The 17,181-nt window shown below is 39.4% G+C and overlaps 1 protein-coding gene and 2 non-coding genes across 5 annotated transcripts in view; all 3 read right to left on the reverse strand.

Annotated features, from left to right (window-relative positions):
• The window catches only part of CPNE4 (copine 4), a 747,750-nt gene that overhangs the window by 686,530 nt on the left and 44,039 nt on the right, over positions 1-17,181 (reverse strand). The gene's annotated exons all lie outside the window — the stretch shown is intronic.
• TRNAC-GCA (transfer RNA cysteine (anticodon GCA)) lies at positions 4,969-5,040 on the reverse strand. The gene has a single exon. It is a non-coding gene; the product is annotated as a tRNA-Cys (tRNA).
• On the reverse strand, positions 7,679-7,750 carry TRNAC-GCA (transfer RNA cysteine (anticodon GCA)). Its single transcript has one exon. It is a non-coding gene; the product is annotated as a tRNA-Cys (tRNA).

The raw sequence follows: 17,181 nt of genomic DNA on the forward strand, positions 1-17,181 counted from the left end.
TCAACAACAGATTGCATGTATGTCAGTGGTCCCATACGATTATAATGGAATGAAAAATTCCTATTGCCTAGTGAAGGCATAGCCGTCATACCATTGTAGGGCAATGTATTACTTACACGTGTGTGGGGATACTGGGATAAACAAACCTACTTTACTGCCAGTTATATAAAAGCACAGCACATACAATTATGTACTGTCCATAATACTTGATAATGACAAAGCGCTATGTTACTGGTGTATGTATTAACTATATTATACTTTTTATTGTTATTTTATTTATTTATTTATTTTGAGACGGAGTCTCGCTCTGTCGCCCAGGCTGGAGTGCAGTGGCGTGATCTTGGCTCACTGCAAGCTCCGCCTCCCGGGTTCACGCCATTCTCCTGCCTCAGCCTCCGGAGTAGCTGGGACCACAGGCGCCCGCCACCACGCCCGGCTATTTTTTTGTATTTTTAGTAGAGACGGGGTTTCACCGTGTTAGCCAGGATGGTCTTGATCCCCTGACCTCGTGATCCGCTCGCTTCGGCCTCCCAAAGTGCTGGGATTACAGGTGTGAGCCACCGCACCCGGCCTTTTTATTGTTATTTTAGAGTGTACTCCCAGTTATATTAAAAGAAAAAAAAGTTTACTGTAAAATAGCCTCAGGCAGGTCCTTCAGGAGGAATTCCAGAAGCAGGCATTGTTATCACAAGAGATGACAGCTCCGTGCATGTTATTGCTCCTGAAGACTTTCCAGTGGGACAAGATGTGGAGGTAGAAAACAGTGATATTGACAATCCTGACCCTGTGTAGGCCTAGGCTAATGTGCATGTTTGTATCTTAGTAACCAAAAAGTTTAAAATGTTAAAAAACAAACAAACAAATTGACTCTATGCGGTGGCTCACACCTGTAATCCCAGCGCTTTGTGAGGCCAAGGCAGAAGGATCCCTTGAGCCAGTTCAAGACCAGCCTGGGCAACATAGTGAGACTCAGTCTCTATTTCTTTAAAATAAAAAAAATAAAAATTTAAAAATTGTAAAAATTTTTAAAAGCTTACAGGATAAGGATATAAAGAAAGAAAATATTTTGTACATCTGTACAATGTATTTGTGTTTTAAGCTAAGTATTATTACACAAGAGCCAAAAAGTTTAAAAAAAAAATTTAAAGTTTACAAAGTAAAAAAGTTACAGTAGCTAAAGTTAATTTATTATTAAAAAAATAAATTGTTAAAAATAAGTTTACTGTAGCCTAAGTATATAGTGTTTATAAAGTCTACAGTAGTGTACAGTAATGGCGTGGGCCTTCATATTCACTTACCACTCACTCAGTGACTTACCCAGAACAACTTCCAGTTCTGCAAACTCCATTCATGGTAAGTGCCCTATACAACAGTAGTATTTTACTCTTTTATATGGCATTTTTACTGTGCCTTTCCTATCTTAGGTATGCTTAGATACATGAATATTTACCATTGTGTTATAATTGCCTACAATGTTCAGTACAGTAACATGCTGTACAGGCTTGTAACCTAGGAGCAATAGGCTATCCCATAGAACCTAGGTGTGTAGTAGGTTTGTGTAAGTACATTGCTATGACGTTTGCACGATGAATAAGTCACCTAGCAACACATTTCTTAGAACCTAGCCCTGCCGTTAAGTGATGCATGACTGTATATCTTGTGAAAGAAAAATGAACTCTCAGGGACTCCAAACTCACTATGCCAAAGGGAAAAGTTAAGCTTGGGAACTGAGTCATGCAAAACTGTCTCCCATTTTGTTTCTAAATAGATAGCTCCAAAGACAGAAGTTCACATACCACCCTAGGAGGCCTCCCTTACAATTTGCTCAGAAGGAAATTCCTTGTGGGTCCCAAGATCTTTACCTTAAAACAGTGTTCTATGGAATTTTACCCTGACTATATAAATCAATGTTGTCCTGTATTTTCACAGGTACAGGACAAAGATAGTACTACAAGTCATCCCTCTGCTCACCTGAGACACATGCATATTTGACTGCTTCCTCCACTCTATCTTTACTTCATCTTATGTAAAAATTCATATTCACGGAGCAAGAGATGAATGCATAGTCAACTATTTCTCTACCCCCTCTTTTCACATGTAAAATGTGAATTCAGTGAACCCTGCACAAAGCCTCAGAGGAGTGCAAGCACTTGCCTCTTACCTACTCTCCTTCCCTTTTTCTGTCCTCCTTCCCCTACTGCCTGCTCTTTCCCCTTTAAATATTGAAGTCCCTAAATCCTCTTTGAAAACAGCACAGATCACAGATATTACTGTGATTTTGTGTTCCTTTTGCCCAGGCACATCCTCAACCTTGGTGAAATAAACCTCTAAATTGATTGAGACTCACCTCAGTCATTTTCTATCCCCAGCAATTTTCAAGTATACAATACATTTTTATTAACTATAACCACGATGTTGTAGAATAGACCTGTTGAATTTTTCCTCCAGTCTAAGTGAAATTTTGTATGCTTTGACCAACATCTCCACAACCTACCCCACCAAACTGCTCTCAGCTTCTAGACACACACACTTTCTTTTTTTATTTTTTAACTTAATTTGTTGTTGTTGTTGTTGTTGTTGTTGTTGTTGTTTGAGACAGAATCTTACTCTGTCGCCCAGGCTGGAGTGCAGTGGCATGATCTCAGCTCACTGCAACCTCTGCCTCGCCATGTTGGCCAGGCTGGTCTCAAACTCCTGAGCTCAAGTGATTGGCCCGCCTTGGCCTCCCAAAGTGCTGGGATTACAGGCGTGAGCCACCGCACCCAGCCCTTAATTTTATTTTATTTTAAGTTCCAGGATACCTATGCAGGACATGCAGGTTTCTTACGTACGTAAATGTGTGCAATTGTTGTTTGCTGCAACTATCAACCCATCACCTGGGTATTAAGCCCCGTATGCATTAGCTATTTATCTTGATGCTCTTCCTCCCCCTCACCCTGACAGGCCCCATTGTGTGTTGTTTCCTTCCCTGCGACCATGTGTTCTCATTGTTCAGCTCCCACTTATGAGTGAGAACATGCAGTGCTTGGTTTTCCGTTCTTGTGTTAGTTTACAGAGGATAACGTCTTCCAGCTCCCTCCATTCCCTGCAAAGGACATGATCTCATTCCTTTTTATGACTACATAGTATTCCATGGTGTATATGTACCACATTTTCTTTATCCAGTCTATCACTGATGGGCATTTGGGTTGATTCCATATCTTTGCTATTATGAATAGTGCTATAACGAGCATACCTGTAAACACATACACTTTCAATACTAAGTCATAACACTCAAATGGAAGACCAGATTTCACTATAGTCTACTCTTACTGCAGACCCTTTTCTTGGTCTGGGATCCATTAAAACCTGACAGTCTTACGGGTTATTGTTATCTGGTAAATATACCAGAGAAGCACATCAAAATACATTGCCACCAAAATCCAAAGTGGCCCACCAAGCAATGGGCCTTGTTCTGTGTGGTGAGCAGTGTAAGGCATAGCTACATCTTTCACTTTAGAAGGCATATGCTGATATGCCCCAGATGCTGGACTCCTAAAAGTTTTTTCTGTTTGTTTGTTTTTTGTTTTGTTTTGTTTGAGACAGAGTCTTGCTCTTGTCTCCCAGGCTGGAGTGCAGTGGCACCATCTCAGCTCACTGCAACCTCCGCCTCCCTGGTTCAAGCAATTCTCCTGCCTCAGCCTCCTGAGTAGCTGTAATTACAGGCGCCAGCCACCACGCCTGGCTAATTTTTGTACTTTTGGTAGAGACGGGGTTTCACATGTTGGCCAGGCTGGTCTCGAACTCCTGACCTCAGGTGATCTGCCCGCCTAGGCCTCCCAGAGTGCTGGGATTACAGGCGTGAGCCACCACACCCAGCCCTAAAAGTTTTACCAGTGTAGCAGAACCTTAAATCGTTGCAGCCTTATCTCCCACCCCTGATGTGATATGAAAAAAATGGCACATTATCCTTGTGACAGGTTTTCTAAAAATTCACAACCCCAGTCTAATCATGACAAATCCAAAGTGAGGACATTCTGCAAAATATTTAACCAGGATTTTTCATAAATGTCAAGGTTAAAAGAAAAATGACAAAAACAAGAAAAGACTGAGAAACTGTCACAGTCTGAAGAAGACTGAGACATTACAAAGATAGCAACTAAATGCAACATGGTATCCTGGATTGAATCCTGGAGCAGAGAAAAAAAATAGCAGAAAAAATAAACTGGAGAAATCTGAATAGTCTGTCATTTGGTTAACAGTGTTGCACCATTGCATGCCTGTATCAAAATATCTCATGTAACCCATAAATATATACATCTAGTCTATACTGACACAAAGTAAAAATAAAACTAAATGGTGTTGGACCAGCATGTCTTTTTTATTTTATTATTACCTTTAATGGACATATAATAATTGTGATACAGTGTGATATCTTGATAAATGTATCCAGTGTATAATGATCATATTGGGGGTAATTAGCATATCCATCACCTCAAACATTTCATTTCATAGTTTTGATAAATATACCATGATTATGTAACATGTTAACATGTTACAAGGTAGGTAAAGCGTATACAAAACCTCTCTATTGCTATCTTAACAATTCTTCTGTAAATCTAAAATTTACAGAATTTATAAACTCTTCCATGAAATCTAAAATAAATAAAAAAACTTGAAGAAAGGGAGAGAAAAAGTGCCTGGTTAATAAGATTGAATATACAAGAAAGAAGAGATAAAGACACATGTAAGAAAGCACACGTGTGTGTGTATGTGTCATGGTTTATGACTGGGTTTGTGTGTGCATATTAGAGGCAGGGTGAGTTTATGTGAGATGGTAGCTCTGCTATAAGGGAACTAGTGAGCCAAGGCACTTGCATGAACCTGAGAGTAAGTATCTGCTTAAATTTTGAGCCTTACGCACCTTGCTTGCCTTACCCTAGTCCAGAATTTTTAATGAAGCTGCCAAGAGGAGCAAAAGCATGTCATAGGGGGCACCTGGATTTGAACCAGGGACCTCTTGATCTGCAGTCAAATGCTCTACCACTGAGCTACACCCCCTTGATGCCAATAACCTTCAAAAAAAACATTTATTCCATTTTTATGACCTGCAAAACACCTCATAAATACCTTTGGTGTCTAAGATTCCTTTCGAATTTAAACTCATCCCCAGTTTCCTCCTAGCTGTACCATCTTTTGTTTTTCCCAGAGCATTTATACTCATTCTCTTCCCAGCACCTGAAGCTCAATGCTGTATCCTCAGTCTAATATTCCAGCTTTAAAAAAATATACCACCAGCTGCCCATAGATCTCTGGGCACATCAATGAATGTTTTGAGCATTAGGGGCTACCAACAAGTATTGGACATGGAGGAGATCTGAACTTGGAATCCACAAATTGACTTCAGATGTTCATGTTCAATTCTGAAATTATAGGCAAATATTATGTATTTGCACATATTGTATATTGTGCATATTTTTATCAGATTTTTAACAGGGACCTCATCCAGGACCAACTATTCCACTTCAGTGTAAAAAAAAAAAAAAAAAAAAAAAAAAAAAAAACACCAAAAAGAAAAACAAAGCACCCTGAATGTTCCAAAGCCCAAAACTCAATTTTGAACACCTCTGATTCCTATTCCTTTGAGTTCCAATCTAAGAACTCAATCTCGTGCATCTCCAAGATTGAGCAAAAGATCAAGGAAATTTTTGTCATTGCAACAAATTTTCCCTGATGAGGTCTGTCAGCTGCCATGGGGCCAGGGAACAAGCAGCAGCCACAGCTCCAGCTCACAAGCCGTCTGCGGGCCCCAGACACCCACTCCCAGCACCCGCCCAATCTGATGCCCAACAGGAGCCTCAGATTTCAAATCCAGTATACCCAAACCTAAGCTTATCATCTTCTTGTCCAAACCTGCCTCTCCATCTATTTTGCTTTGTTGTAATAATAATAGCTCACATATGTTGGGCATTTTCGATATGCCAGGCATGGTACTAAAAGTTCTACCAACAACCTTCATGTAATTGTTACAAAAATCCTATAAAATAGGCATGAGTAGTAGTATACAGGATGGAAACTGAGTCACAGATTGATTGGAATATCTAGCCCTAGGTCACACAGCTAGCAGGTGGTAGGGCCAGGATTCCAGCGTAGGCTCAGACTGTGTGAAGAGCCCACCTGCTTAACCAGCTGAGCAGTCTCCTTCCTATCTTGATTGGAGATGCCACCATCCTGTACTCGGTCATCTAGACCAAAACACTTAAGGCAACTCTAGGCTCCTCCCACCCTCTCCTCCCCAGTTCCAGTGAATCAGAAGACACTATTGATTTTATCTTTGACATTGCTCAAATCCATCTCCACCTCTGCACTGTCAGTGCCACCACCTCCTAAATACCCTCCCGGCCTCCCCCCACATCCACCCTGTACTGCTTCCAGAGCAGCCTGTTGGAAAACTAAGTCCATCTAGATCACTGCCCTTTAAACGCCATCACAATAAACTTCAAGTCTCTTAGCACAACATGCAGTTCTTCTCTCTGATTTTTACCTGCCTCCTCAGCTTCAGCGTTATCTTTTGGCACTCTCCATATCACATTTTGTGCTCCAGCTGCCTCCATCTGCACCTACCTGGCTTCAGCTTCGGCTGCACTGTTTCCTCTGCCTGGAATTGCAACCATCCCTCTCCACAACCCCACCTCCATTCCACCCTCCATCTGTAAGATATTATTGATCTTTGAAACCCTGATTGGCCATCAGCTCCTCCAGACGCTTACCTTCACCTCCCCTCCTCTGAACAGATGTAATTGCTGCCTCTTCTGTGTTACTGCACCTATCGCAGCTAGGTACAGCTCATACACTCTATTTTCTTATTCTATATGCCTACACCCTGAATGAGGGCAGGGGCTAATGTCTTATTCACCTCTGGGCTCACACTTTGCATGGTTCTGGTACATAGTAGGTGCCCAGTGTATGTTGTTGAGAGTGATCTAAAAACAGAGCATTGCCTGTATTGTGGGTGGGAGTTACACCTGACTTCTGGCTCCATGCCTGGGTCCTGAATGAAGTTACCCAATGTGGGGGTATTTGGCTGTAGGAAATGGACAGAGGATGGAAGGTAATAGAAATCCTTAAGCTTTAAAGCAGAAAAATGCAGTTCCTTAAACTTCAGACCAGTTCTTGTTCACCTCCCTGAAAATGTTCTGTGGATAAAACCCTATTCCTTCGCTTTCCCCAGGGCAATGCAAAGTATGGGCACAGTCACTAAGTCCCTGGTGTTCCTTGTGGCCAACAGGTTCTAAAACTCTGTAGGCAATCACAGGACTGTGGGAACATTGCCTAGTAGGAGTTTGTCACAAAGATTTTAACATTAGGAGAGCAGTATGTGTAGTATACTTAAGTCAGTGAGAGTGTGTGCTCTGAGTTCAAATCCTGAATCTGCCCTTTATAGCTTTTTGACCTTGAGTGAATTACTAAGTATCTCCAAGTCTCAGCCTCCTCATGAAAAATGGAAATACAAGCAAACAAGTATGTATCTTGTAAAACTGTGGTCAGAAATAGAGGAGAACCAACGTAAAGGGCCTAGACTTGCATGTACTAAGAATGCAAGCCAGGGACATTAGTTATTATTCAATCAGCCATGAGCCATAGAAGATAAGAAGTCAAAGTCAATCCATGTTCTTCTGAAACAAAAACACAAATGCACAGGGGGCACCTGGATTTGAACCAGGGACCTCTTGATCTGCAGTCAAATGCTCTACCCCTGAGCTATACCCCCACACTGGTAAGCTTGTTTTTATAGTCTATCTCTCTCTCTCTCTCTCTCTCAACATTCTGGTTCTAAAAACCTCCAGTGACTCAGGGGAGCTATAATTAGAATGTTGTCTGAAGGAAGTCTGGGCATTACAAGCTTTAGAAGAGGTTTATTATGAAAAAAGACAGGACTCCTGAAAACTAAGTTCTCAGGAGCCAAGAAACTCTTCTTAGACTGGCCAGTACCCAGAGCCTTATTCCTGTCCACCATATCTCACAGAAGGCAAACCTCAGTTCCAAGTAAAAATAATCAGATTCTCCACAAATGGCAACATCAATATAATGTGGATGACTGGATTCCTGTCGAGCTTCTCTTAGCTAAGGCTCCTAGCAACTGAGATTCTTATTCCTCTTCATGACTTCACAGAACTGAGCTCATAACTAGCACTCCAGATATTTGTTGCATTAAATTGACTCTGGAAAAATATATATATAAATAACAATTTGTGTGAGATAGCTTTTCCAAGCCACAACTGTAAGATGGTTTTAGTCACACAAAAACAGATGGTCAGTGAGTTACACTCTTGTGTAACATAACTTGCCTGAAATTTGGAATATTGCCAACTTCGAAAGGTTATTTGATGAAGAGAAACAACACTCTAGATGAGAGTCTCTTAATCAACCAAGTAAATAATTTATCCTGGTCCAGCCACCAAAGATTCATTGTCAACTTCTAAACACAACCACAGTTACAGCAACCTATATTTCCTGACCTCATAAACATATCCTCTCACCCCAATAAATTGTGCAGGTGCTTCTTATGTAAATCTTACATGTTTGAGCCTATTGAGAAGTCTCTCTTCTGCCAATTTCCTAGGCCACATACATTATTCAGGCATTTCCAAGGGATCCTACATTTGGGATGATCATTTTGTGTCAGAGTTTTGGTTGGTTGGGAGCATAGAAGAGGCTCCCCTACCTCAGGCTGGAACTGAGAGCTAAGAAAAGAATTACAATGCATGCTTTGCTCATTGTTCTTTTCTCATGCTGGCCATCAGTGGGAGTTGAGATTTTAACAGTAGCAGATGTACTCTGTGCTTCATATCAAAGAACTCCAGTGCTGGAAGGGTTTTAGAGATCATTATTTCAACCACTTCTTTTGTACACTAAGAAACACAGGTTGAGAGAAGCCAAAGAGCCTTGCTTAAAATCACAAGCATGTCAGTGGCAGGATATGGACTGGGGTCCACTCTACTTAGAGCACATTAGAGGCAGGGTCCTTTGGAGGCTCCCACTGCCTGGAACAACACAAGTGTTCAAAAAATGCTTGTGGGATAAATATCAGGCTGTAGTTGTATACAGGGTGCCCAACCATCCTGGTTTACTGGAGAGTTACCCAGTTTTAGTACTAAATGTTCTACATCTCAGGAAAGCTTTCAGTTACAGGAAATTCCTCAGAAAATTGGGTATTTTCTAAATGTTATCACTTACTTTTTCCATTGTCACAGTTTTTATCATTTCCACATACCTCCTATAGTAGTATTTACTCACTATTTGTCTTGAAATCAACTTACTGTTTTTTTACTTAGCCTCATCCTGACCAAAAATATCCTTGAAATCATGCTAGTTGTATTTCTTTTTACTGTACATCAAAATACACAGACAACTATTAAAATATGTTAAAATCATATATAACATGTTCCATTTACAACTTGCCATTCATGCTTCTAAACATTTTACAAATACTAATTCATTTAATCTTCAAGACAATCCAATGAGGGAGGAAATATTATCATCTTTACCTTACAAATGAGAAAACTGAAGCACAGTGAAGTTAAATAACTTGCCCAAGGTCACACAGCTAGCCAACTTGTCCATATGTCCCCAAAGTCATACTGGAAACCCTCAGTGGTCACCATAGTGTACTTATTAATTTAATATTTTAACCTGACTGGGCCACAGGGTGTCCAGATATTTGATTAAACATTATTCTGGGTGTCTGTGAAGGTATTTCTGGATGAGATTAACATTTGAATTAGTAGACTGAGTAATGCAGATTGCCCTCCCTAATGTAGGTGGGCTTCCTCCAATCAAGTTGAGATCCAAATAGAGCAAAAATGCTGAGTGAGAGGGGACTTCTCTTGCCTGACTGCTTTGAGCTAGGACATCAGTCTTTTCCAGCCTCTGGACTCAAAATGAAACATCAGCTCTTCTTGGGTCTTGAGCCTGCTGGCTTTCAGCCTGAAACTATACCATCAGCAATCCTGGGTCTCCAGCTTGCTAACGAGATCTTGGGATTTCTCAGCCTCTATAATCATATGAGCCAATTCCTCGTAATAAATCTCTTTCTATATGTATATGTGTGTATGTGTGTGTGCAAGCATATACATATATATACACATATACATATATGTATGTATGTGTGTGTGTATATATATATCTGTGTGTGTGTGCGTGTATATATATATATATCTGTGTGTGTGTGCATATATATATATCTGTGTGTGTGTGTGCGTATTTGGTTCTTTTTCTCTAGAGAATCCTGACTAATACACACAGGATACTCTGGGAAGAATAGTCAGGCCTGCACTAGTTTTGAGGATCCTGTCCATATTTGTTGAGATTGTTTAAACCCCATAAGGCCCAGAACAGCACCTGCCACAAGATAGGAGCTGAACTGATCTGCTCTTATATTCCTAACCTTCTGCCATCATGAGATCACATATATGAATTTGCTCTCAGTGCTCTCAAAACATAAGTAAAAGTAAAAGTTAATGTTTGTTTTAATTATAAGGTATATAAGCCAAATAATCTGGTCTGATTCCAAAGCCTAGCACTCAACGATTTTCATCAGAGCCACAAAAAAGGAGGGGATTACAAAACAAAACATCTTGCAGAGATCTCAGAAAAATTGTGGCAATTATTCAAAATATGTTCAACCACAGGGTTTTAGGAAGTGAAACTTCCTAATATTTCTAGATTCCATAAAACTAATAATGGAAACTAGAATTTAAGTTTTTCAAAGCTTCTGCACAGCAAAAGAGACAATTAAAACATGAAAAGGCAACTTACAGAATGGGATAAAATATTTCCAAACCACGTATCTGACAAGGGGTTAATATCGAAAATATGTAAGAACTCATACAATTTAATAGAAAAAAAAACAAATAGTCCAACTAAAAAGTGGGCAAAGGACATAAATAGACATTTTCTCAAAAATGACATACAAACAGTCATCAATTACATAAAAAAGTTCTCAACATCATTAATCATCATAGAAATGCAAATCAAAATGAAATATCACTTCACACCTGTGATATACATATATATGTATGTATATACACATATATGTATATACTTGGATTTTATTGGAAATATGTGTGTATATATGTATATATAAGTATATATATGCGTATATATGTGTATGTGTGTATATATATGCATATATTATATACACACATACTTATATATACATATATAATATATATACACATACATATATACACACATATATATACATATATATACACATACACATATATATACACACATATACACAGACACAATGGAATATTATTCAGCTATAAAAAAGAAGGAAATCTTGCCATTTGTGATAACATGGGTGCAACTTGAGGGCATCATGCTAAGTGAAAAAGTTGGACAGAGAAAGAGAAATACTATATGATCTCACTTATGTGAGGAATCTAAAAAACAATCGAACTTATAGTTGTGGAGTAGGATGGTGGTTGCTGGGTGCTTAGTGGTGGGAGAAATAGGGTGATGTTGGTCAAATGGTTAAAAACTTTCCATTATAACATGAATAAGTTCTTTGGATCTAATGTACAGCATTGTGTCTATAGGTAATAATAAATGCTGTATTGTATACTTGAAATTTGCTTAGAAAGTAAACCTTAAAGGTTCTCACCATTTTTAAAAATGGTAACTATGTAAGGTAATGGAAGTGTTAACTAACTTGATTGTAATAATCATTTCACAATGTATATGTATATAAAATTATAACGTTGTATATCTTAAATATATGCAATTTTATTTGTCAATTATACCTCAATGAATCCAGGAAAAAAATTAAAATTCTCAGTAATCAGAAGGATTTTCCCCTTATATCAAGATATTGCTCTCAATTGAATTTTTTTCACTTTTTAATCCAAAGTTTACTCAACTGTAAAATGTGGATGTTACAATTAGAAGATCTACTAAATTATTTCTAATCCTGACAATTAATGACTCACAAATTCAGATGTTACCTTCTCATGGAGGACCAAGTCAGAAAGTACAAGGATGGCCAAATAATGGCAGAACAAAATGATTAAACTGTGTGAGCGTTTTCAAATACAATCCCACATTAAAAAGAAAATATGTTCTTACCATGGCCACAAGATTCACCCTCAACCTTACTACCTTAATTTTTCCCCATATTATTTTGCACAAAATATTTGTTCTTATAAATGCCTATGTCCTATGAAAATATGATCAACATCCCTAATTATAAGTAAATGCAAATCGAAACCACAATGAGATATCACCTCATACCCGTTAGAATAACCACTATCAAAAGAACAAAATAACAAAGTTTGTTGAGGATGTGGAGAAATTGAAACTCTTGTGTACTGTTGGTGAGAATGTGCAGTTATTATGGAAGATAACATGGAGGTTTCTCAAAAAATTAAAAATAAAATTACCATATGATCCAACAATTCCACTTGTAGGTATTATCCAAAGGAATTCAAAGCAGGATCTTTAGAGGTAGTTGCATATCTATGTTCATCGCAGCATTATTCACAGAGCCGAGGTGGAAGCCACCCAAATGTTCATCAACAGATTAATGAGTAAAGAAAATGTGGAGTATATACACAATGGAATATTACTCAGCCTTTAAAAATAAGGAAATTATATCCCATGCCTCATCATGGGTGAACTTCGAGTTATGCCAAGTGAAATAAGCCAGTTGCAGAAGGATAAATATTGTAGGAGTCTAACCATATGAAGTATCTTAAGCGTCAAAACCATAGAAACAGAAAGTAGAAATGTGGTTGCCAAGGGCTAGGGGGTTGGAGAGGCAAAAATTGATGTTTAGTTGGTACAGAGTTTCAGTTTTGCAAGATAAAAAGTTCTAGAACTGTGTTGCACAATGATGTGAATGTACTTAATGCTATTGAACTATATACTTAAAAATGGCTAATATGGTAAATTTAATGCTATGTAATGTTTTACCACAATAAAGAAAAACCTATGGTCTAATATTAGAAAGAAATTATGTAATGAAGTAAACCATCTCAAGAAAGCAGCTGCATGCCTATTGTGGAAATGGCAAGCACAGGCACATGTTATGTCACTTGAGGGTAAGCTACTCTGCAACCTCTAAGTTAGTGAACAGATTGCGCCTGATTCACAGACAGAGACAAATTCTTCCTTTAACTCAATAGCAAACTCAAATGCCTCCCTCTGCCTGCAACAGGGCACACCACCACCTGGCATTCTTTATTTCCCAGATAGTCATGGTGTCCTTTAGCCCTTTTCATTATTCACTTAACATCAAAACAAAATGCAGCTAATAATATTAGTCTATTTTTCTGGTCTTGGAGAAGCAGCATCTGAATTTAGGCCCTGTGCCCAGATTTCCCACTCTGTTGGCACTGTAGTCTAGGGAAGTCTTTCAAGTTTTTGTTAAGCCTTCAGCCAGGTGAGAGGTACATGTTAGTTTTATTTTATTTTTTTTAAAGGAAAAAAAAAAAGAACGTCCCAGTCAAAGGGCACCAAACTAAATTGTCACGGGAAAATTGGCCAAATGATATATTTAGTCAATGCTTTGCAGTTTACCTCTCAAAAGCCTTCAGGGGCTTTTATACATGCTTTATATATATGCTTTATATACACTCTATTATAGCCTGGAGGTCATACAATGTGCTATGTTTTACTCTAAAATTCACTCTCAAACTCATTCTCTCTCTCTTCTCTCTTCCCCTTCCTCTTTCTTTCTCTCTCTCAACTTGATCTAGATTTTCCTAGGGTTCAAGTTATTTTCTAAATGAAACAAAAGCCCTTTTACAAGGTACATTCAAGCTGCTCAGATTACTTTGTTCTAGTCCAGCAGTTACAATTTCAGGTAGAGATGTGCCTTGTTTTATGAGAAAGATTTGTTCCTTAAAAGTTACTGTGTGACCACCATATCAGTGAGATCAGTGTGTCCCTCCATGAATGCTTCTGCTAATTTGTCTCATGAAATGTCTTTTTTTCTCATATACTCTCTCTCTCTAAGCTTTCCTAAGAATTAAAAAAATAGCAAGCTTACCAACCCTTTGGCTAGTGCACTGAATATAAGATTATTGGGAGAATAAGGAGAGTAATTTAATTCATGGATGTGGTGGCTTGTATGAAATCAACTTAGCTAAGCTGGAAATACATCTCCCGAAATTCCCTTCTCTGCATGGTTGTCTATCAGAGTTGCCCACAAGAAAATGTGCACATGTGAAGGTGGAAGTGAAGCAGCAGCATGTTTACAATGAGAAGGAGGTGTAGAAGCAGGTGCTGTTGCATTCTGCCCATAGTCACTGATCTTGTGGCTCACTTTGTCCATCAGGGCAGCTGCAGGCCCATAGTTCCTCCACCTCCTACTGGATCTTCTCTTTAGCTTCTCTGAATCCTGGGCCAAGTTTGTGAACAGCTTTGGGGTGAAATGAGTCAGCCATTCTGCAAATCCCAACATTGTTGGAGTTGGAGGGTTTGGAGGCATTGAGAGACTGATGTGGGTTCCAATTTATCCTTTCTCTCCCCCACTTCATATTGATCTTCCTTTCCAGACTGCTGGCCTTGCTGACTTCAGGCCCAGCACTAGACACAGGAGCAACAGACTTACCTATACTCTCACCAAGGTCCCACAACTGCGTGAGATCTCATCCCTATAATAAATATTTTATATCACTTATATGGTTCTGCTTCTCTGATTGAATTCTAACTCCTTGGAAGTCAGAAAATAACATGCAAGACTGAAATTCTTTGATTTGACCAAATCCTACTTGTAATGGCTTTCACTTCACTGAATGGCTGAAGAGGAGAGTAGTGGCATCCAGACTTGACTTCTCACCTTCTCTGGAGCCTCACTGTGAGCAGGGACCAGGAGGACAACTTCTGGCCTCCCTCAGGGGTCTCTCTTCACAGTCTTACCCTTAACCCTGTCTCTACTCTACTGTCTCCCTGTATTTACCACTGCCCAGCCATGAGCCTGCTGGTTCATGTGTGTTTAGAGCCACTTCATATCTAAAATCAGATCTGTGTATATCAAATCATATTTTTTTATTGCAAACATATAGTTTTTTCCTTTCTCATTAAATTATTAATTAACAGTGACTCTGAAAACTTCAGCTCTAAGAATTGCTCCTTTATGGGCTGGGCACGGTGGCTCACACCTGTAATACCAGCACTTTGGGAGGCCAAAGTGGGCGGATCACCTGAGGTCGGGAGTTCAAGACCAGCCTGGCCAACATGGAGAAACACAATCTCTAGTAAAAATACAAAATTAGCCGGGTGTGGTGGCGCATGCCTGTAGTCCCAGCTACTTGGGAGGCTGAGGAAAGAGAATTGCTTGAACCCAGGAGGCGGAGGTTGCGGTGAGCCGAGATTGCACCATTGCACTCCAGCCCGGGCAACAAGAGTGAAACTCTGTCTCAAAAAAAAAAAAAAAGAATTGCTCCTTTATGGTATAGAGGAAAGAACACTGGGCTATGAAGTCAACTTCAACTCTGATCAATCAGTCTGACCTTTGGGCAAGCCCCTGAATCTCTCTGGATCCTCCAGCCTTCAGCTGCAGAGAGAAGAAGCTGGAGTTGATGATCTCTAAAGACTCCTCCAACTTCAAACATTCCATTCTAAATAAATGAGATGCTTTATCTTTAAAGAAGTTGGAAGTAAATATTTCCAGAAGCAAATACTTAGACTCTTATGCATATTCAAAGACATACCAAACATAGACACAGCTGTATGAAAGTATGTTCTGGAATGAAGCTTAGAGCACATTTAATATTCAGTCATTGTTACTAAATTAACCCTAAGTCTTAGCACACTTATTTATATAGTTTCTGATCCTTTATTTTTGTTTTGATAATCTTTTTAGATGTATACTGCCTCAATCCCATTTGGAAGTAAGCGAAATATATACCATAAGGAAATAATTAAAATATTCTAGCAGCTCTGAAGGAAAACTACCTCAATCTAAAACTCCTTCATGATATCACCTAGGAATAGCAAATTAATGCATTATATTAATGTTGCTGAAAGCAATTCAGCTCTCAAAGGGCCCGGATTTACTTCTAGGAAGTGAATTTGGCTTGAGAAAAAAAAAAAACTAAGCATATTTTTTGTCAATTTGACCAAGCTCCCATGGACTGAAATAGTTTTAATCTTTTCCTTATAGGAAAACTCCCTTATTTATCTGGGTCCTCTACCCTACCTGAGCTAAAGAATACCTAAGCCCAGTCCCTCATTTTGTGTAAGGGGCCTGAGACATTAATGTCTGTCTACTCCCTACTATAAGAACCAGGTCCGTATGTTTCATTATCACCAGTCTCTATGCCCAGGGACTGCCAGATCCCTGCTCCAGAACCAAACCCAGGATCCAGAGCTCTGCTTCCTATGAACAAGTGAGCCAGGTACTAGCTTCCTCTCTTCTCAAATCTCCTAGCATTACCTATGGGTCCATTTCTCAAGGACAAGGAAGAGTAACTCAGAGCCTAGAGGGCAGAGACCAGAACCATGGGAGATCATTCTCAGATAATAAGTATAATAGCAAACTAAGCCCTAATAAAGGAATTAGCCACATGTGCCTTGGAGATTTCAGAATTGCTGTGAACCAGTGGCTGCTGTGTGCCTCCTACTTTCTCACTTTCTGAATGGGAGTATCTACTGCAGTTATCCTATTCCTGTTCCACCACTGTAGGACAGATCATCAGTCTCTTTAATTTACAGGTTTTCAGATTGAGAAGGATGGTACTCAAGAAGATGGACTTGAGGAACCACACTGCAGGAGCCTCAATTGCATGTGGACCTCGAGTCTGAGCCTGGTTTAATAATGGAATGAGATTTTTCTAGAATCTTTGGTGGAGTGAATATATGTTGCATTTGGGAGGAAAGTAAACAATTGTGGTCATAGGACAGATTGTGTTTTACCATATGGCCCCAAATTTCTTTAATGTTTTTCTCATTGAAAAGTAATGTCCATGTTTCCTCCGTTTGATTCTGGCCAGCGGCTTAGGACTTCTACACCAACAGGCTATGGCAAAAGTAATGCTGTGTGACTTCTGAGGCTAGGTCTGAAAAGGACGTGCAGCTTCTACCTCCTTCTCCTGGGATCCTAGCTCTTGGATCCCAGCCACCATGCTATGAGGAAGTCCAAGCTGCCACATGGAAAAGCTGAACACCTGAGGCTGATGTCCCACTATCACC

Source organism: Gorilla gorilla, chromosome 2 (genome assembly GCF_029281585.2).
Source record: "Gorilla gorilla gorilla isolate KB3781 chromosome 2, NHGRI_mGorGor1-v2.1_pri, whole genome shotgun sequence".
Taxonomy (NCBI): domain Eukaryota; kingdom Metazoa; phylum Chordata; class Mammalia; order Primates; family Hominidae; genus Gorilla; species Gorilla gorilla.